At 35.6% G+C, this 22,380-nt stretch overlaps 8 non-coding genes across 8 annotated transcripts; 7 read left to right on the forward strand and 1 right to left on the reverse strand.

Annotated features, from left to right (window-relative positions):
• Nucleotides 1-211: 211 nt before the first annotated feature.
• On the forward strand, nucleotides 212-284 carry Trnaa-agc (transfer RNA alanine (anticodon AGC)). Its single transcript has one exon. It is a non-coding gene; the product is annotated as a tRNA-Ala (tRNA).
• Nucleotides 285-14,109: 13,825 nt separating this feature from the next.
• Trnaa-agc (transfer RNA alanine (anticodon AGC)) lies at nucleotides 14,110-14,182 on the reverse strand. The gene has a single exon. It is a non-coding gene; the product is annotated as a tRNA-Ala (tRNA).
• A 4,680-nt stretch (nucleotides 14,183-18,862) lies between these two features.
• Nucleotides 18,863-18,949, forward strand: Trnay-gua (transfer RNA tyrosine (anticodon GUA)). The gene is given in 2 exon segments: nucleotides 18,863-18,899; nucleotides 18,914-18,949. It is a non-coding gene; the product is annotated as a tRNA-Tyr (tRNA).
• Nucleotides 18,950-19,488: 539 nt separating this feature from the next.
• Trnay-gua (transfer RNA tyrosine (anticodon GUA)) lies at nucleotides 19,489-19,575 on the forward strand. The gene is given in 2 exon segments: nucleotides 19,489-19,525; nucleotides 19,540-19,575. It is a non-coding gene; the product is annotated as a tRNA-Tyr (tRNA).
• A 658-nt stretch (nucleotides 19,576-20,233) lies between these two features.
• On the forward strand, nucleotides 20,234-20,320 carry Trnay-gua (transfer RNA tyrosine (anticodon GUA)). Its single transcript is given in 2 exon segments — nucleotides 20,234-20,270; nucleotides 20,285-20,320. It is a non-coding gene; the product is annotated as a tRNA-Tyr (tRNA).
• A 552-nt stretch (nucleotides 20,321-20,872) lies between these two features.
• On the forward strand, nucleotides 20,873-20,959 carry Trnay-gua (transfer RNA tyrosine (anticodon GUA)). The gene is given in 2 exon segments: nucleotides 20,873-20,909; nucleotides 20,924-20,959. It is a non-coding gene; the product is annotated as a tRNA-Tyr (tRNA).
• Nucleotides 20,960-21,617: 658 nt separating this feature from the next.
• On the forward strand, nucleotides 21,618-21,704 carry Trnay-gua (transfer RNA tyrosine (anticodon GUA)). Its single transcript is given in 2 exon segments — nucleotides 21,618-21,654; nucleotides 21,669-21,704. It is a non-coding gene; the product is annotated as a tRNA-Tyr (tRNA).
• A 535-nt stretch (nucleotides 21,705-22,239) lies between these two features.
• On the forward strand, nucleotides 22,240-22,326 carry Trnay-gua (transfer RNA tyrosine (anticodon GUA)). The gene is given in 2 exon segments: nucleotides 22,240-22,276; nucleotides 22,291-22,326. It is a non-coding gene; the product is annotated as a tRNA-Tyr (tRNA).
• The last annotated feature ends 54 nt before the right edge of the window (nucleotides 22,327-22,380 follow it).

Below are 22,380 nucleotides of genomic sequence, written 5' to 3' on the forward strand. Positions count from 1 at the left end.
GTCAACTTACACAGGTTTCACAGTAAATAGTAGAAATAAGAATACTTTAGCTCATCATACGCTGTCCATTACTTAACTATAAATTTAGCCTAATATTGATTTAAGAGTTTTAGGAAGCCGTTATTTTCTTCTTGAGAAAGGGAATAAATTTTAGATGAACTATGTACATATTATTGGTGCGATTGATAAAGCTAACGTATGGAGGCGTGTGGGGGGCGTAGCTCAGATGGTAGAGCGCTCGCTTAGCATGCGAGAGGTACCGGGATCGATACCCGGCGCCTCCAAGAAGTTCTTTTCTTTTCCCTGGCATTGTTTATCTGTGTTCTTTCTCACATCAATAATTTTACAAATTTAGTTTTAATTTGCGAATTGATTTATGGTTGGCTCGGGTTAGTAAGGGCTGGGCTACCCCTAAAAAACTAATACACGAATTTTGTACTTTTTTTTTATTCATCGTATCACATTTCCAAGTACAACAGATATAATTTGAAATGTTTCATTAACGTTTCAAAATGGTTGTCAGTTATTACAACGTTAACAGCATTGTACAACGTTTATGAAACGAAGGGGGTGCATCAGTGATCGGTTTTGCTTACATTTGTTGCGCTACGTGAGAATATTTTCTGGGTCATTGAACTTATGTCAAATAAATGTCCCGAAAAACATCTTTTATATGAAGTTCAAGCAGCATTTTTCGAAGAAGTGTTTCCAAATTCCGCTGCCATTTAATGTATCCAATTTCTTATTCAACTTATTTTATTTGTTAATTCATCAAAATTGATTTTAATCAACTGTATTATGTTTAGTGAACACTGCTTTATATGCAAATGTAAAATATATACCTTTATATAGGCTTTCAATAAATTTCACACATGCAACTGGTTGCTTTTTTTTTTCTTTCTTTCATAATTGTTTTCTGTCCTACAGATTTAAATGAATGACAATGTCTCATAAATGCATGCATCAGATTCAAAATAAATAAATAAATAAATAAATGGTTTGAAATATTTAAAGCATTATTTTTGGAAAATAAATACATGCACATTTTTGTCAATAAATTAATAACAAGCAAAAAATAAGTTTATTTATTTATTTATTAATACATTTTGTACATAGCTTCAAAAACAAACTGTTGTAAAACATTGCCTCATTTACTTCAACCTACCCTAATGTTCCTTGCTAATAAGAATATTTATTTTCTTCACAAAACAGGTATATAAAATTAATAAGTCCTTTCTTTCTCCTTTTTCTTCGTTGCTTGCATATAATGTTTTTGACTTTCACATAATCTCTTTTTTATTTTGATTTGTAATCACTTTGGGTATTGCAAAATCTATGGGTAAATTTGTAAAAAAAAAATGTCTCTACAAACCAAAATCAATTAAGCATTGCTTTTTTATATTGAAAAAATGTTTATAAGTTGCTTAGTTCAACTTCCAAACAAAAAATATTTTGTACCTTTTGACGCTAACTTACAGAAGTAAGGTAATAACGCATAGTCTTAACAATTTAAAATTGCAATTTAGGAATATTCAGAGGAGAAATACATAATTCGTTTAACAACTTTGTCGACTGTAGAGCTTTTGTCGCCTGTCTATTCATCTATAAGCTCTTCTTTTCCATTGAAAAAGGAGTTCCTTGTATCGCCGAAACACGTGTCGGAAATAATTCAGAATTTTTTATGCAATTAAACATTGTTAGATTTTATTTTACTCTTCATGCGTATTTAGATGATTTTCAAATGAATTGACACATTAGGTTTGACGATAGTTAGAAAATTCTGTTGTAATAAACATTAAAACTTTCCAAGGTTCAAATTCCTTACAATTTATGGCTTTCTAACTTAGTTGATTATTTGTGAGTTAATTTGCTTAGATTTTAAAAATTCCAAAAAACTTCTTGGCAAGTCACCAAGGCAAGTTTAAAAGTAACACTCATGAGATTTATAGAAGAATGGGGTCGTTTCCAAAATTTCGAAATATTTTTTTCTGAAAGAGCACGTTTAAAAACATAGGATCTGACCATTTTTTGATAAATTTGTTTATGTTTAATATTTAAAAAAAATTACTTAAATCGGAGCGCTTTCATTGTTTACGGCTTGTGCCGATGACATCACAAATGATGAACTGCCATTCAGTGTTGCCATTCACAGTGCAAAATATTTAATTCGCATCTTTACTCAAATGTATTGGCAACGATATGGTTGATAGCAAGCATAGAGCGCAACATTTAATTCGCTGCTTGATTATCATAACATGTAAACGTAGTAGAAAGATGCGGCAAAGTGCATCATATGTGACGTCATCAAGACCACGCCTTGTTTGAAAAATAAGACATTTAAAAAAAATTAATTAAAAAAAAAACTGTTGGAAAATAAAAGTATTTTCTGGGTCCATTTTTTTTTTTTTTTTTTTTTTTTTTTTTTTTTTTTTTTTTTTTTTTGCTCATTCTATCCATTTCAATGACTTAAAGTAGTACTTTTGACTGAAGGAAACCACTCCATTCTTCGCTGGAATAAATTCTATCGGTGTTTTTGAAAATTTAATTGGGTCTTTTGTTTCCTTAACACAAATTACATTAATGCCTGATTGCATATTTCTCTACTTAAAAAAATATTACACAATAAATGGGTAACACTCATGAGATTTGATTAAAATACTCTTCACATTGAATTGTACTTTTCAATTTCCAACATATAAGGAATAAATATATCCAATTTTCGACTTACCCATTCTAAGAAGATACAAACAAGACTTCCCTGACACTGTTGCTAACTACGGTAAAGAAATATTTTACACATAAAAAATATTAAATTCCCTGGAGTAACAGTCATGAGTTGCAATTACGGACACACACTGCATTTAAGTTTTTAAATGTTAGGTGAGCAGTTCTGTAAAATCAATTTCAGCTATGTTTAAATTACAAATATTACTTCTTTCTTTCGGGACCTCCGTGGCGCTATGGTAAAAAGCTTCGCTTCATATGCCGGAGGTTGCGGGTTGGATTCCCGCTGGTGCCCTGGGTGTTATTTCTTCTCTATGTGCTGTAAATCTTTCTTGTGTTGTCCTATCTGTTAATAAAGAAGTCCAACCTTTCGAGGCAATGGCACCAGTCTTTCCTTAGTTGTTTATTACGGACGCCAACAACAACAACTTCTTTCTTTCATGCACAAAAAATAAAAAAAGCTGCTTGAAAGCGTACAAAAAAAGATAAAGATTATGCAAACTTTCTTGTCAGGACAAGGATATTTCCATTACTAGCTAACTAAAGTAATAGAAAAGACTTAAAAATTTACAACCTTGAAAAAAGACACTGAATTTAATGTAAAACAATGCCTCGCTACATGCATATGCCAATATATATATATTTTTTAACATTTAATTCAATGGAAAAAGGCAGGACACCAAACTGTCAAAAGGTTTGAAAATCACCTATTTACTGAACTGCCACTCTTCATTCTCTTCATATACTACTTAGTGTTTTTTTTTTTTTTTTTTTTTTTTTTTTTTTTTTTTTTTAAGCTAAGCAATTTTATTCGTTTCTTTTTTCTAAATCCTTTAATTTTGTTATTTATTTTTAGACAGTGTATTTAAAGCATTCCTCGTTTTGATTTCGATCTTTTGAAATATACTTTATTCAACAAAAAAAGCAGAAGAAAAAAAATGTCAATCCGCCGAGCCGCAGCCGAACCAGCGGCCTATGGATATCTGTTTTTCAAGCTACAGATTTCCTTCTACGCTCTGCCAACTGAGCTGTCGACGGCATACAAAGCGTTCAAAGCAACAGACGGTATTCGATATAACGAAATTTTAGAAGCATCCGAGATGAGAGATTTTAAATTTTTTATTAGAATTCAATCTCTATAATTGCCACAAATTCGAAATACGTATTTTAATCGGAGAAGTATGCGTTCTCTCAACAAATTTCCCGAGTTATACTTTATAACTGATTTGTTTCGAAACTTTTGTGATCATCCAATCACTATTAATGCTTTGAGTTGCAAAATGCGTATTATAAAAACAGAAGTTCTCATCCCCTAAGAGCGATCGCTTTTCCTCTCAAATGTTGCGAAGAACCTATCAAAATATCAAAACTCTTTTAAAAATTGCCCACCAACTAAAAATTCAATGGCAATCTGCACACTGATCCTCTCGTGAGCACCCGTGGTAATGAATGATGTTCGTTTTCTCAAATTTTGCAAAGCTCTACTTTTTAAGTTTACAATATTTTTTGAATTTTCATTCTACCATAATTATAAGAGAAGTTAGTCATTTGTATGAAGTCATTTTTCATTTTTTTTTGCACATTTTCAGTTTTTTTTTTTTTTTTTTTTTTTTTTTTTTACAGGCCTATATTTCAAACAATTTTCAAAATAGAAATCTACAAATTGGCATTATTACTTGTCTTGTCATATGGGTCCTTCATGCCAAATTTTAATGGAATTGCTCATAGGCAACTAGCCGCGCCACGGAGTAAGATTGCGAGGGATAGTTTACCCCTATTAGTACTTTCAGAAAAATCCTGAAACGCGTCAACTTTGGTTTATTTAGTGTTTTTATAATTTCTTTTCAAAATCATTAATTGAATTTTTGTATTTAAAATTTTACATAAAAATATATTGTACTTTCTGATTCCCAATTATCCGATATTTACAGATAAATTCTACCCCGTTAAAAAAGGTAGTTGCCAATTTGATAAAAAAAGAAAAGAAAAGAAAACACGGGTTCAATATTTTAAAGTGTTCTACCGATGTGCAAAGTTTTATTCCAATCGCGCGGTGATTCACACTTGGGTAGGGTTACTCGTTAGTATTGTAATGGATTCGGTGCGACTTCCACTTTCTTGAAATGAAGACACAGTTCTTGATAAAAACACAGGAAATTTATTTACACTATGTACAGGAAAGATCTTCAACAACTGCTAAATTATTCATCAGCAATTAAGCAATTATCACACAACACCGTAAACTCAACGTTTACACACGTATTTACTTCCGAATACGAAAACAACACAGCGAAATGCCTCGCTATAAACAGAGCAAAATGCTATCAGTTCGAAATATCAATCGAAACTAACTGTTTATCCATCGCTAACGGCTTAAATACCCCGAAAAGAAATTTCTCAAATATTCCACACGCTTCTTTAAAGTAGTAGACCGTTATCAATGAAAAGAAAGAAAATAGGGGTCGTATAATTTAGCCGAATGAAAAAGGGGTTGTATATTCATTACGGGAAACTATTTACAGGTTACGTTCCTACAATAACTACTATTTACAGAATTTGTAACATTGCCCCCTTCCTAAGGACTGCACGTCCCGGGCAGTACAATCCCCAGAAAGGGTGCCAAACTTCTATCACAAGTTTACAAATATTCACATTAATTAATAACTAACAGATACAGAAAACACAATAATAACAAGAAATATTACTAAACACTAAAAGCAAAAATTATCTACAACTTTTATGTTATCAACCATGGTTGTTTACGTGATACTCATGAACTATGGCCATAGTATGGGGCTAACCGATCATAATGTACAACCCTAGGCTTTGCATTAGGTGATTTTTGGATCCTCACTACGACGTCATTCAGTCGGTTAAGGACTTTGTAGGGTCCATCCCAATGCGACTGCAATTTGGGTGAAAGACCTTTCCGTCGGATGGGATTCCATAACCAAACCTTGTCGCCTTCGTTGAATTCATGTCCAGTAGACCTTGTGTCGTATCGGGTCTTCATCTTCTCCGCCGCGATGTTGATTCGCTCTCGTGCGAAGTTATGAACGTCTTCCAACCGGGCCTGGAGATCCTGGATGTACTCCTCAGGCGATGAAGGCGCATCCGGAGGACGACCGAAGACGAGATCACAAGGTAGCCGAAGCTCTCGTCCGAAGAGCATCTGAGATGGGGCATATCCGGTAGTCTCGTGGACAGCACTGCGGTAGGCCAGCAGGAACAAAGGTAGCTTCTTGTCCCAATCCTGTTGATTTATGGATACCATAAGCGAGAGATTATTTAGGATTGTGCGGTTAAATCTCTCCACCATGCCGTCCGATTGTGGGTGTAGTGGTGTTGTCCTAGTTTTCTCAATTCCGAAAATTTGACATAGGCCCTTAAACACAGCAGAGATGAAATTCCTCCCTTGATCGGAATGAATCTGCAAAGGTGTTCCGTATCTCGAGATCCAATGTTGGACTAGAGTCTCTGCTACGGTGGTAGCCTCTTGATCTGGAATGGGATACGCTTCGGGCCATTTGGTGAAGTAGTCGATGGAAACAAAAATGTATTTGTTCCCATCAGCAGTTCTTGGTAGAGGACCCAGGATGTCGATCCCAATTCGTTCGAAAGGAGCTCCAACGTTGTACAGATGTAGCTTCCCTCTGCTTCTCTTCCTCGGTCCTTTACGAGCAGCACAGGCGTCACAAGAATGGCACCACTTCTCCACGTCATCCTTCGCCTTGCTCCAGAAGAAGCGCTCCCGAACTTTATTGAGGGTTTTCAACACACCAAAATGTCCTCCAGTCGCACTACTATGTATTTCTTTCAGAACATCTGAAATCCTTGATCGGGGAAGTAGTAACTGCCACCTAGATGTTTTGCCGTCGTCAGATTCCCATTTTCGGTGTAGCACGCCGTTCCGTAAATGGAGTGAGTTCCATAAAGCCCAGTATCTCTTTGTTGCAGGACTGAAGATGGAAACGTCCTGCCAGCTAGGTCGCCGACTGTCCCTTTCCATGAATTCCAAAATTGGTTTTATGTCGGGGTCTTCAAGTTGATCTTTTCCAACTTGGTCATCACTCCATGGATCAGGTTCTGATGATATTGGAGTCACTGTCACCTGATAGGCGATAGGGCTAGTCGTTCCATACTGTTTCTCGATTCGGGAACAATAATTGCAGTTCTCAGGACAGGGTCTCCTTGATAAAGCGTCTGCATTACCGTGAGACAACCCTTTTCGGTGCTTGATCTCCATGTCATATTCCTGGAGCCGCTGTATCCACCTGGCTATCTGGCCTTCTGGATTCTTGAAGTTCAAAAGCCAAGTTAACGAGGCATGATCTGTCCGAAGCAGAAATTTTCGGCCGTAGAGGTAATGATGGAAGTGTTCTACAGCTTTCACTATGGCCAGTAACTCCTTTCTGGTGACGCAGTAATTTCGCTCCGACTTTGATAAGCATTTGCTCCAGTAAGCGATGACATGTTCATTTCCGTCAATTTCTTGGGATAAAACAGCTCCAATTCCCTCGTTGCTCGCATCAGTGTCCAGGATGAAGGATTTTTCAGGCTGAGGATAGGCGAGGATAGGCGTTGATGTTAAAGCCTCCTTCAGTCGTAGAAATGCATCTTCGCATTCTTTGGACCATTCAAACTTTTGCTTGCTCTCCGTCAGCTTATGCAAAGGTCGTGCAATGTTGGAAAAACCCTTCACAAACTTCCTGTAGTACGTGCAGAGCCCCAGGAAACTTCGCAACTGATGGATGTTTTCGGGAAGACTCCAACTCCTGACCGCAGATACCTTCTCTGGATCGGTTTGTACACCCTCAGAAGAGATGATGTGACCAAGGTAGTTCACTTCCCGGCGGAACAAATTACATTTGGACGGGCTTAACTTCAGATTGGCTTCCTTAAGCTTTTTTGCCAGATGTTCTTCGAAGCTGCGTCCCACGATGATGATATCGTCTAAGTAGACCAGACAGGATTCGTAAGAGAGTCCTCTTAACACTGTCTCCATAAGACGCTCGAACGTAGCTGGTGCATTGCAGAGACCGAAGGGCATCACTTTAAACTGCCATAAGCCTTGTCCAGTTGTAAACGCTGTCTTCTCTCGGTCATCAGGGTGTATCTCAACCTGCCAGTAGCCGCTCTTCAAGTCCAGGGTCGAAAACCACTTGTGTCCGGAAAGAGTGTCCAAGGTGTCGTCTATCCGTGGAAGAGGGTAACTGTCTTTCTTGGTGATTTCATTCAGCCGTCGGTAATCGACACAAAATCTGGTGGAGCCATCTTTCTTTCGGACCAAGACGATGGGAGAGGCCCAAGGACTGGATGACGGTTCGATTACATCGTTCTCCTTCATCTCTTTCAGGAGGGTCTCAACCTCTTCCTTCTTGGCGAACGGTAGTCGTCTTGGATGCTGTTTAATAGGGGGGTGTTCTCCAGTGTAAATCCTGTGCTGCGTTAAATTCGTACGGCCAACATCCTCCGATTTAGATGAAAACAGATGCTTGAAGTCTTCCACCAATTGTTCCGCAGCAGTTCTTTGATCTTTCGATAATGGCGCACTCCCAATTAACTTCGACGTCAAGGACTCAGAAGACACAGTCTCAGGGGAATTGATTCTTCTAATGATGCAGTTTACTGGAGTACAAGTTGCCAACACTTCACCTTTTCGGATATTCCTTGGCCTTTCACTCACGTTGGCGACTCTCACAGGAATTACATCCTTAGAAAGGTCCACAAGCGTAGATGCTACCAGCACTCCTTTTAGATTATTGTTTAGGTTAGGGTATTCAACGAGTCCAAATCGAAAACTATTGCTTTCTTCAAGAGAGCCAGGTATTAATGATTCTGACCTTTAGGGAATCGATAAATCTGTTTGGGCTATTATTTGATGAGCGGATTTTACATCATTTTCTGCAGGGAAAACGGCTATGTCTTCTCTCATCGAGTGCAGCTCATTAGTCTTGAAGTCCACATCTGTCCTAATGATTGTCACATTGGCTCCAGTGTCAACAATCAGTCTGCAGGGGTTCCCATTTACATGTGCGTAAATGAAAAGTCCATCACTGCCACTACTAGAAGAGGAAATCTGCAGAGCTTTAGTGGTGGTGATTTCCTTCCCTCGCGTAGCTTGGCGAGCCGGACAACTCCTTCGCAGGTGTCCTTCACTACCGCATTTCCAGCACTTCTGCTCTTGTTTCTTTCGGGCTGTTATGCTGCTCAAATGTCTTGTCAAGTCACCGAGTTGTCTCTCAAGTTCAGCGAGGTGGGACGTCCTGGAATCAGACTCATCAGCTTCCTGAGTCCGGATTAGATGGCGATCCACACGGGTTGCTTCTTGGGCGGCCTCGTATCTCATCGCATACACAACAGCAGAATTCAGGTCTTTGACATCCGCCATCCGTAGAGCTTTCTGGATTTCCGGATCTCGAACCCCGTCGATGTAGTAGTTGAGTGCCAGGTTGTCTCGAACATCCGCAGGGCAGTCGTGAAAAGCAAGATGAGACAGCCTCTCGATGTCCGCCGCAAGCTCTTGCAGGGTTTCCCCAGTTTTCTGGAAACGGGACTTCAACTGGAGTCGGCTGAAATCTTTCTGGCACTTCTCACCGAAGCGAAGCTCCAACGCAGCCGTGAGGGCGGCGAAATCCAGTCGCTGGCTGTCCGGAAGGGTCTGAAGAATGTCCGCTGCGTCACCTCTCAGGGATGCTGCAAGATGGCAGGCCTTGGTAGCAGAGTCCCATCCGTTCGCTTCCGCCACTATCATGAATTGGGTCTTGTACACCTGCCACGAACTTTTCCCATCAAATGTGGCCAGTTTAATGGACGGTCGAGCAACAGATGTGGGAGCGCAAAACTGTACAGAGCTGCTTTCCGCGGTCGCCAATCTCCTTTCCATGTCTTTAATTTTCTCATCCACATGATTCTCAACTGTTGCGATGCGGTTTTCTACTGTTTCAAATTTTTCATCAAAAGCATCAACTCGATGCTCTATCTCATTAAATTTATTTTCCATCACAGTCTTTACCGAAGTAAGGTCGTTTTTAATTTCCTCTTGGTTAGAAGCTAAATCCTTTTTCAGCACCATTAAATCACTTTTCCATTGTTCTTGATTAGCCGCCATATCATTTTTTAATTGTTCTTGATTAGCCGCCATATCATTTTTTAATTGTTCTTGATTAGCCGCCATATCATTTTTTAATTGTTCTTGATTAGCCGCCATATCACTCTTCACAGAGTTGATTGCATCAAGCAGTTGTTTTAATTGTTCATCCATTGCGCGAGTAATCACCATAAAAATAAAGTCAAATTTAAAAAGTCTTTATGAAAAAATGTCCAAAGTCACACTTACTGCAAGAAAGTCCTGAAGTAGCCCCACGTTGGGCGCCAATTGTAATGGATTCGGTGCGACTTCCACTTTCTTGAAATGAAGACACAGTTCTTGATAAAAACACAGGAAATTTATTTACACTATGTACAGGAAAGATCTTCAACAACTGCTAAATTATTCATCAGCAATTAAGCAATTATCACACAACACCGTAAACTCAACGTTTACATACGTATTTACTTCCGAATACGAAAACAACACAGCGAAATGCCTCGCTATAAACAGAGTAAAATGCTATCAGTTCGAAATATCAATCGAAACTAACTGTTTATCCATCGCTAACGGCTTAAATACCCCGAAAAGAAATTTCTCAAATATTCCACACGCTTCTTTAAAGTAGTAGACCGTTATCAATGAAAAGAAAGAAAATAGGGGTCGTATAATTTAGCCGAATGAAAAAGGGGTTGTATATTCATTACGGGAAACTATTTACAGGTTACGTTCCTACAATAACTACTATTTACAGAATTTGTAACAGTATTTTTCCAAATTTTCTTACTTGTTCTTCTCGGATAATCTTAAAGAAAAATCGGTTATCTCTCACCATGAAATATGTAGAAAAAATGAGCATCATTAAGGGTGCTCACGGGAAGATCATTATGCAGACTGCCATTGAATTTTTAGTGGGCAGGTAATTTTATAAGAGCTTTGATGTTTTGGGATGTTCTTCGCAATATTTGATAGGAAATGCGATCGCCCTAAAGAGATAGGAGCCTCTGTTTTTATACGCATTTTGCACCTCAAAGCATTAATAAAGATTGGAAGATCATAAAAGTTTTGAAACGAATCATTTATGAAGTATAATCGGGAAATTTGTTGAGAGAACGCATTCTTTTTGTGGAAAATACGTATTCCTACTTTCTGGCAATGATAAAGATTGAATTATAATAAAAGATTTTAATTCTGTCATCTCGGATTCTTTTAAACGTTTCGTTATACCGAATACTGTCTGTTTCGGACTGCGGCTCATCAGCGGATTGACTTTTTTTTTACTTCCGTTTTTATTATTGAATAAAGTATCTTAAAAATCCAGTATCGAAACAAAGAATGTTTTAAATGAATTGTCTAAAAATAAATAACAAAATCAAAGGATTTTAAAAAAGAAATCAAGAAAATTGTACTGTTTTTTTTTTAAAACATTAAGTAGTATATTGAAGACAATGAAGAGTGAGAGTTCAATAAATACATTTTTGCATGTAGAGTAAAATAAAATCTAACAATGTTTAATTGCACAAATATTTCTGAATTATTTCCGACACGTGTTTTGGCGATACAAGGAACTCTTCTTTCAATGGAAAAGAAGAGCTTATAGATGAATAGACATGCGACAAAAGCTCTTCAGTCAACAAAGTTGTGAACGAATTATGTATTTCTCCTCCGAATATTACTAAATTGTAATTTTAAATTATTGAGAGCTATTACTTTATTTCTGTAATCTAGCATCAAAAGGTACAAAATATTTTTTGTTTCGAAATTAAACTAAGCTAATCATAAACATTTTTTTAATGCAAAAAAGCAATGCTTAAATGGGTTTGGTTTGTAAAGAGACATTTTGTCTACGAATTTATCCATCGATTTTGCAATAACCAAAGAGATTATAATTAAAAGTACTAAAAAAGTTATTTTTTTAAAGCCAAAAATATTATCTGCAAGCAATGAAGGAAAAGAAAGAAAGAAAGGACTTCTCAATTTTCAGTAGAGGGGAAAAGGGGGCACATGTGATTTTTTTTTTTTTTTTTCATTTCTTAATTCCTCAGAAAATATCTTCAATTTCTATCAGGAAAAGGGTCCCCATGATTGAACAGTCTTTTCTTTGTGCCGTGGAATCTTTTCAGATTAAAAAAAAAATATTTCTACACTTTATGGAATTTTTTTTAATTGTCTTCAATTGTTCACATGTGCCCCTATAGGGGGCAGATGTGAACAAGCTTGGGGCACATGTGAACACTACTGAAAAATGCAGGACGAGCATCATATTTCAACGAAAAACTAGTTTTAATGAAGCATGTATGAATATACTGATTACATTCAAGGATTCGTAACTATACTGTGTCAGCTTGAATTGTACAGTAGCTGTCATTAAGAAAATATTTTTTTTCTGAATTATAGAACTCTGCTCACTGTCAAATTTTTAAGTTTCATAGCATGTTCTAATAAATGGATCGAAAAGAAAAAATCTTTTAAGACTAAACAATAAAAAGAATATTTTATTGTGTAAAGTATATTCTTGTTATATAGTGCGTTAAACTTCATACAGAATATGATGACGAATTTTTAAATTTTTCTTAATTTTAATTTTTAGTTGAAGGAAAATATTTTGTCTTTATTTTCCGTGCAAATATTATATACCACTAAATTTTTAGCCAACTATTTAGTAATTAACGAATTAAAAAATAACTAATAATTATGTAATAATAATTAACAATAAATTTACAAACTGGTTGCAGCAAAATAATAATTATAAATCTCTACATCTCTTTCAACATTAATAATAAGCATACACTAATATTTAAATTTGCGGAGAGGATAAGGGAGTTGTTCACATGTGCCACTACATGTTGTGTTCACAAGTGCCCCAGCATCTATTTACCTTAGAACTAATTTTCAAAAATAAAGAATTTTTATTTAAATTATAAAATTTAAACATTGGCATAAATTAACGTGAATGTTCATGTAATGGTTTGCAATAATTAAATTTAGCTTATTAAGAAGCTTAAAATATGTTTTTACTCGAAGAAGACCGTGATAAAAGTACATCTGTATCTGCTAAAACAAAGAAGCTGTCACCATGCACAGGAACATAAAGTGGCTCTTTGTCAGAAAGTTTGGTTAAAATGTAGGGCTGGTATTGCTGTTATTTGAGAATTCTTTAAGACTTTTTGCTTGACGTTATCCTAGTAAAACATACCTTGTTCACAGGTGCCCCGTGCTCACATATGCCACCTATCTACCTCTTTTGTGAGGAAAATAAATGCTTTTATTAGCAAGGAACATATAGGGTTGGTTGAGGTAAGTGAGACACTGTTTTAGAACATTTCGTTTTTGAAGATATGTACAAAAGTTAGGAAAAATAAATAAATAAATAAATCAACTTATTTTAACGTGTAATTAATTTATTAACAAAAGTTTATATTTATTTTCTATAATAAAGCTTCAAATATTTTTAACGATTTTTTTTTTTTTTTTAAAGAATCGGATGGGTTAACCACTAACCCATTGCGAAGAAGTAAGTGAACCGCCCACCTTTTATTTAAATTTAAAACAAACATATCTAAAAAGGGGTAAATGATTCTACTTGACAAAATATTTAAATTTTTAGTCGATTTTTTTCCCGTAAATGCATCCTTATATGAGATATCTACTGTCATTTAAATCTGTATGACGGAAAACAATTATTAAAAAAAAAATGCATTTGTGAAATTTTTGGAAAGCCTATATATAGGTATATATTTTACATTTATATATAAAGCAGCTTTGACTAAATATATTACAGATGATTAAAATCAATTTTGATGAATTAACAAACACGTTGGAGAAGAAATTGGATGCCTTAAATTGGCAGCGGAATTTGGAAACACTTCTACGAAAAATGTTGCTTGAACTCTTCGGAACATTTATTTGACGAAAGTTCAATAATGCTGAAAAGATTCACGCGAAGCGCGACAAATACATGCAAAACCAATCACTGATGCATCCCCTTCGTTTCATAAACATTGTACAATGTTGTTAACGTTGTGAACTGAAAACCATTTTGAAACATAAATGAAATATAAACTTTTATATGTTGTACTTGGGAATGTGATATGATCAATGTAAAAATATAAAAAAAAGTACAAAAGTTGTATACATGTTTTTTGGGGGAACTTAAGAGTGACTCACTTTCCTCCGCCCCCTACTAACTCGAGTCAATCGTAAATCAATTCACAAATTAAAACTAAATTTGTCAAATTATTGATGTGAGAAAGGACACAGATAAAGAATATCAGGAAGAAGAAAAAAAAACTTAGTGGAGGCGCCGGGTATCGATCCCGGTACCTCTCGCATGCTAAGGGAGCGCTCTACCATCTGAGCTACGCCCCCGCACACGCCTTATACGAAAGATTTATGAATAGCACTTGTAATATGTACATAGTTCATCTAAAATTTATTCTCTTTCCACAAGAAGGCAATAACGGCTTTCTAAAGTTCTTAATTCCCCCTATATTAGGCTAAAGTTATAGTTAAATAATGGACAGCGCATGATGAGAGCTTGAGTAATTCTTATTTCTCTATTTATAATGCAGTAGACCCTTGTTTTACGCGGGTTTATTTTTAAGGTTTAATATTTGACATCTTTTTTTTTTAATTATTATTATTTCACGCGGATGCGGCAATGTAAATGTTCCCCTCTTTCAAAATCAAAGCTCATGAGATTGCAGATTACATGTAATAAACTGCATTTTGGCGTGCTTGGGTCACTGGAGACATTTTATGCGATTGGTTCCATCAGAGCTCTTTCCAGAAGTAAAGTTATTAAACGCACACAATTTAGAACTCACTGGAAGAAAAGCTTTTAGGAGTGACAAAGGAGAGAGAAACCGACGAGGATACCGACATCGGATGACACAGAACCAAAAAACGTTGAAACATTGAAAATTTTTAACCATTCCTTGACAATAGCAAAAAATTATCTTTCTGATTTGTTAGTGAAAGAGGATTTCCCCATACTGCCGAAAGGCTATCATTACCGGCTTCTTTTTACAAACACTAAATAAATTTATGTCTTCTTTATGCATGTTGCGCATACGTATCGATATAAGAACACATTAAATTTATTGTATAATTAATCATTACTAGAATGAAGGGTTTTTTTTTATTTATGGAACCTAACTTCTATTTTAACACTACTATTAAGAACTAATTTACGCGGCATTTCCTTAGAACGTGACCCCCGCGTAAAAAGAGGGTCAACAGTACTTCGTGCCAGCTTTTATTTTATTCAAGTAGTTTTTTCTTTTTATTCATTAGTCTTGTTTTGCTGATTTTCCTAATCATTTTTATGAAATTTTTACTTACCTGGAAGTAAATAGATTTGTTTTTATGTACAAACCAGTTGCTTTTAAACCATGAAAACTTACCTTCCTGTAGAAACCATAGACATAGGAATCGGTTCGGCGAGCGAACCGGTTTTCAAGTCTAGGTAGAAACCTATGATAGAAACCTTAAGTCTATGATAGGCATACCGTGCGGGTTCAGGTTAAATTAGAGAACATGTCAACTCCTGACTCCTGGATGTGTCATGTTTAAATAGAGATTTCAATGCTTAATATCTTATGTAACTAGTGGGAAGAGATGACTTATTTCCAATCCGCTTAATTTGGCAAAAATGTAGAGATGAATGGTTTTCGAACTCGACGTTTCAATTGCGTTTATGACCAAATATGTTCTTTGAGAGAAAATCTTGCTTGGAAATATATTGCTAGTATTGCACGGGTAAAAACTTAATGTTACCAAAAGAAATTAACTGCACTTATGAAGTTTGCGGTGCTATGGAACCGTTATCCTCCTAAAATTTCGAGTCCTGGTTCGGATCTCAATTCGCTGTTGTTTTCGTGGAGTTCCAGTGGAAATTTAATAGATCGATACTGTTAGATTTTAATATAGTAAATTCTTATTCAACTTTAGATAACAATACACTACTTTAAGAGTTTTTCTCCACTTTTGTGACAGTAGATGCAAGAACTTTATTAAAATACTAGCTGTACCCGACGCGCGTTGCTACGCCAACAAAAAAAATACATCATTATACTGATTTTCATGACAATCGGTTGAACGGGGCAGAAGTTGCTACTCTGCAGTGCCACCTGGTGGCAAGTGGCTTCAATGAGCATATTATGCACCTTCTCCGTGGAAAATACATATATATAGCAATTTTCATAATAATCGGTCCAGGTATCAAGTGAAGCCGTGACTATACTCAAATTTTGTACTCACGCAGTTTGCAAGATCAATCAATCGCTAAAAATATAATATAGAAAAAGTTTTAAATCCCCCCGTTGCATGAAAAGCCATAAAACAATAAAGAAAGAATTTATTTGTTCAAACTCAAGAAAAATGGCAACAGCTAACTTCTTATCAATGAGATCTTTCACGCGAATTAATTTCTGCAGCCGATAATTTTATTCGTATTTATCCAATGGATTGTGATTTAAATTGGAATAAAAAAGGAACTATCGATCGGTTTTTTTTCGAATTGGTCTATAAACATTCCCAGTACCAAAAATAACAAACGGTGAAAGTTTCAGCCAAATCTGCCGGGTAGTTTTTGAGTTCATGGATGACATACAGACAAACATTCATTTATATATATATAGATGATTGAAGTAATAGTGAGCTAAAGTTACCCTGAATGATTGTAGTAGTGAACAATGGTTGACGTCTTTAATTCAATAGATGCTTCGGCTCTCAGTCAAACACCTGAACTGCAGATTGTTTCACCAGAGACCTTCTTGATTGTCTAATCACTGTCTGGCTGCGTCTGGTGAATATAGGGGGGTAAACTGACGCTAAGACGGTCTCATATATACACGTTCCTTCAACGAACAAAAACATTTCTGAATCTTCTATGAATGTCCCATTATCATTATACATATTTTGTAGTTATTTACTGTAGTATGTTTAATTAAATAAAACGAAGGAAATATTTTAATGTCATTCAATCATTGCCTGATTACCGCACAGGCCGACTAGGCCTGGGACTGGGCCCCCTCTTCCTAAAGCGCCCCAAATTACTCAATGATTTATGCATAGCATTAAAACTAACGAAAAATACATATATTTTCAAAATAATATAAAAAAATAACGAATTGTTAATTGCAAAAAAAAAAAAAAAAACTTCCTTAAAGGATAATTTTTATTCATTCTGTCATACCAGAAGCGAATTTACCATGTCACAACTATGAAGGGTCCTGAAGGGGATTCATAAATGCACATGAAATGATGAATGATTTACCCCCAAAACGCATTCCGGTGGGGCCCTATAATCTGTAAATCAAACAATGCATTCCGCTATAGAGTCTTCAAGGGGTCTCCTAGGAACCTCAGTTTTTATACTATGCATTTTGCACCTCAAATCACTAATAGAGATCGGATGATCACAAAAGTTTCGAAACGAATAAAGAATGAAGTATAATCGAGAAATTTGTTGAGATAACGCATATTTCTCAGCGGAAAATTAGTTTCTCTTCTTTGTGGCAATTCTAGAGATTGTATGCTAATAAAAGATTTAATTTTTCTCCCTTGGATGCTTTTAAAAGTTTCGTTATGCCGAATACCGTCTGCTGCTTTAAAAGTTAAGTACCGTCGGTAGCTCAGTTGGCAGAGCGGTGGACTGTAGGTGGGAAAACAGAAATTCATAGGTCGCTGATTCGACTACGGATCGGCGGATTCACATTTTTTTTTCTTCGATTTTTATTATTGAATAAAGTATTTCAAAATACCGGAATCAAAACAAAGAAAATTGTTTTAAATAAACTGTCTCTAAAATAAATAACAAAATCAAAGAATTCAGAAAAAAGAAATTATTAAAATGTATGACTTTCTTTTAAACACTTAAAGAAAAATGAGCATCACTATCACGGGTGCTCAAGATGGGATTATCGTGCACCATGCCATTAAATTTTTAGTGGACGAGTAATTTTAAAATAGTTGTGATATTCTGGGAGGTTCTTCGCAACATTTGCGAGGAAACGCGATCGCCCTTATTAGGGGATGGTAACCTCTGTTTTTTATAATACGCATTTTGCACCTCAAAGCCTTAATAGAGATTGGATGATCGTAAAAGTTTTGAAACGCATCAATTACGAAGTATAATCGGCAAATCTTTTGAGAGAACTCTTGCTTCTCCACGGAAATCTCTTCCTACTTTTTGGCAACTATGGAGATTGTATGCGAATAAAAAATTTTAAATCCGCCATCTCGGATGTTTTTTAAAGTTTCGTTATATCGAATACCGTCTGTTGCTTTGAACGATTTGTGTGCCGTCGATAGCTCAGTTGGCAGAGCGGTGGACTGTACTCGAAAAACAGAAATCCATAGGTCGCTGGTTCGACTCCGGCTCGGCGGATTGAAATTTTTTTTCTTCCCTTTTTATATTTGAACAAAGTATTTCAAAAGACCGGAATCAAAACGAGGAATATTTTAAATAAAATGTCAAAAAATAAAAATCAAAGAATTTAGAAAAAATAAATTAATAAATTGCATGACTTTCTTCTAAACACTCAGTATTTTTTTCTTAATTTTCTTACTTGTTCTTCTCGAATACTTTTAAAGAAAAATATGTTATTACCATGAAATATAAAGAAAAAACGAGCATCACTATCTCGCGTACTCAAGGGGGGATCGTTGTGCAGACTGCCATTGAATTTTTGGTGGACGGGTAATTTTAAAAGAGTTTTGATATTATGGGCGGTTTTTCGCGACATTTGCGAGGAAACGCAATCGCCCTACAGGATATGAACCTCTGTTTTTATACTATGCATTTTTCATCTCAAATCATTAACAGAGATGGATGATCGAAAAAGTTTCGAAACGCATCAATTACGAAGTATAATCGGCAATTTTTTTGAGAGAACTCTTTCTTCTCTACGGAAATCTCGTCTTCCTACTTTTTGGCAACTATGGAGATTGTATGCGAATAAAAAATTTTAAATCCGCCATCTCGGATGCTTTTTAAAGTTTCGTTATACCGAATACCGTCTGTTGCTTTGAACGATTTGTGTGCCGTCGATAGCTCAGTTGGCAGAGCGGTGGACTGTAGCTCGAAAAACAGAAATCCATAGGTCGCTGGTTCGACTCCGGCTCGGCGGATTGACTCTTTTTTTTCCTTCGATTTTTATTATTGAATTAAGTATTTCCAAATACCGGAATCAAGACGAAGAATGTTTTAAATAAACTTTTTAAAAATAAATAACAAAATCAAAGAATTCAGAAAAAAGAAATTAATAAAATGTATGACTTTCTTTTAAGCACTTAGTATTTTTTCTAAATTTCCTTACTTGTTCTTATCGAATATTTTTAAAGGAAGATAGGATATCCCCATGAAAAATGTAGAAAAAATGAGTATCACTATCACGGGTGCTCACGGTTGGATTATCGTGCGCCATGCCATTGAAATTTTAGTGAGCGCGTAATTTCAAAAGAGTTTTGATATTCTGGGAGGTTTTTTTTTTTTTTTTTTTGAGAGAGAGAGAGAGAGAACGCTTGCTTTTCCGCAGAAAATTCGTCTTCCTACTTTGTGATAACTGTGGAGATTGTATGCGAATAAAAAATTTTAAATCTGTCTTCTCGGATGCTTTTAAAAGTTTCGTTATACCGAATACCGTCTGTTGCTTTGAACGATATGTGTGCCGTCGATAGCTCAGTTGGCAGAGCGGTGGACTGTAGCTGGAAAAACAGAAATCCATAGGTCGCTGGTTCGACTCCGGCTCGGCGGATTGAAATTTTTTTTCTTCCCTTTTTATATTTGAACAAAGTATTTCAAAAGACCGGAATCAAAACGAGGAATATTTTAAATAAAATGTCAAAAAATAAAAATCAAAGAATTTAGAAAAAATAAATTAATAAATTGCATGACTTTCTTCTAAACACTCAGTATTTTTTTCTTAATTTTCTTACTTGTTCTTCTCGAATACTTTTAAAGAAAAATATGTTATTACCATGAAATATAAAGAAAAAACGAGCATCTCTATCGCGCGTACTCAAGGGGGGATCGTTGTGCAGACTGCCATTGAATTTTTGGTGGACGGGTAATTTTAAAAGAGTTTTGATATTATGGGCGGTTTTTCGCGACATTTGCGAGGAAACGCAATCGCCCTACAGGATATGAACCTCTGTTTTTATACTATGCATTTTTCATCTCAAATCATTAACAGAGATGGATGATCGTAAAAGTTTCGAAACGCATCAATTACGAAGTATAATTGGCAATTTTTTTGAGAGAACTCTTGCTTCTCTACGGAAATCTCGTCTTCCTATACTTTTTGGCAACTATGGAGATTGTATGCGAATAAAAAATTTTAAATCCGCCATCTCGGATGCTTTTTAAAGTTTCGTTATACCGAATACCGTCTGTTGCTTTGAACGATTTGTGTGCCGTCGATAGCTCAGTTGGCAGAGCGGTGGACTGTAGCTCGAAAAACAGAAATCCATAGGTCGCTGGTTCGACTCCGGCTCGGCGGATTGACTCTTTTTTTTCCTTCGATTTTTATTATTGAATTAAGTATTTCCAAATACCGGAATCAAAACGAAGAATGTTTTAAATAAACTTTTTAAAAATAAATAACAAAATCAAAGAATTCAGAAAAAAGAAATTAATAAAATGTATGACTTTCTTTTAAGCACTTAGTATTTTTTCTAAATTTCCTTACTTGTTCTTATCGAATATTTTTAAAGGAAGATAGGATATCCCCATGAAATATGTAGAAAAAATGAGTATCACTATCACGGGTGCTCACGGTTGGATTATCGTGCGCCATGCCATTGAAATTTTAGTGAGCGCGTAATTTCAAAAGAGTTTTGATATTCTGGGAGGGTTTTTTTTTTTTTTTTTTTTTTTTTTTTTTTTGAGAGAGAGAGAGAGAGAGAGAACGCTTGCTTTTCTGCAGAAAATTCGTCTTCCTACTTTAACTGTGGAGATTGTATGCGAATAAAAAATTTTAAATCTGTCTTCTCGGATGCTTTTAAAAGTTTCGTTATACCGAATACCGTCTGTTGCTTTGAACGATATGTGTGCCGTCGATAGCTCAGTTGGCAGAGCGGTGGACTGTAGCTGGAAAAACAGAAATCCATAGGTCGCTGGTTCGACTCCGGCTCGGCGGATTGAAATTTTTTTTCTTCCCTTTTTATATTTGAACAAAGTATTTCAAAAGACCGGAATCAAAACGAGGAATATTTTAAATAAAATGTCAAAAAATAAAAATCAAAGAATTTAGAAAAAATAAATTAATAAATTGCATGACTTTCTTCTAAACACTCAGTATTTTTTTCTTAATTTTCTTACTTGTTCTTCTCGAATACTTTTAAAGAAAAATATGTTATTACCATGAAATATAAAGAAAAAACGAGTATCACTATCGCGCGTACTCAAGGGGGGATCGTTGTGCAGACTGCCATTGAATTTTTGGTGGACGGGTAATTTTAAAAGAGTTTTGATATTATGGGCGGTTTTTCGCGACATTTGCGAGGAAACGCAATCGCCCTACAGGATATGAACCTCTGTTTTTATACTATGCATTTTTCATCTCAAATCATTAACAGAGATGGATGATCGTAAAAGTTTCGAAACGCATCAATTACGAAGTATAATTGGCAATTTTTTTGAGAGAACTCTTGCTTCTCTACGGAAATCTCGTCTTCCTATACTTTTTGGCAACTATGGAGATTGTATGCGAATAAAAAATTTTAAATCCTCCATCTCGGATGCTTGTTAAAGTTTCGTTATACCGAATACCGTCTGTTGCTTTGAACGATTTGTGTGCCGTCGATAGCTCAGTTGGCAGAGCGGTGGACTGTAGCTCGAAAAACAGAAATCCATAGGTCGCTGGTTCGACTCCGGCTCGGCGGATTGACTCTTTTTTTTCCTTCGATTTTTATTATTGAATTAAGTATTTCCAAGTACCGGAATCAAAACGAAGAATGTTTTAAATAAACTTTTTAAAAATAAATAACAAAATCAAAGAATTCAGAAAAAAGAAATTAATAAAATGTATGACTTTCTTTTAAGCACTTAGTATTTTTTCTAAATTTCCTTACTTGTTCTTATCGAATATTTTTAAAGGAAGATAGGATATCCCCATGAAATATGTAGAAAAAATGAGTATCACTATCACGGGTGCTCACGGTTGGATTATCGTGCGCCATGCCATTGAAATTTTAGTGAGCGCGTAATTTCAAAAGAGTTTTGATATTCTGGGAGGGTTTTTTTTTTTTTTTGAGAGAGAGAGAGAGAGAGAGAACGCTTGCTTTTCTGCAGAAAATTCGTCTTCCTACTTTAACTGTGGAGATTGTATGCGAATAAAAAATTTTAAATCTGTCTTCTCGGATGCTTTTAAAAGTTTCGTTATACCGAATACCGTCTGTTGCTTTGAACGATATGTGTGCCGTCGATAGCTCAGTTGGCAGAGCGGTGGACTGTAGCTGGAAAAACAGAAATCCATAGGTCGCTGGTTCGACTCCGGCTCGGCGGATTGAAATTTTTTTTCTTCCCTTTTTATATTTGAACAAAGTATTTCAAAAGACCG

This window comes from Uloborus diversus, chromosome 5, assembly GCF_026930045.1.
Source record: "Uloborus diversus isolate 005 chromosome 5, Udiv.v.3.1, whole genome shotgun sequence".
NCBI lineage: Eukaryota > Metazoa > Arthropoda > Arachnida > Araneae > Uloboridae > Uloborus > Uloborus diversus.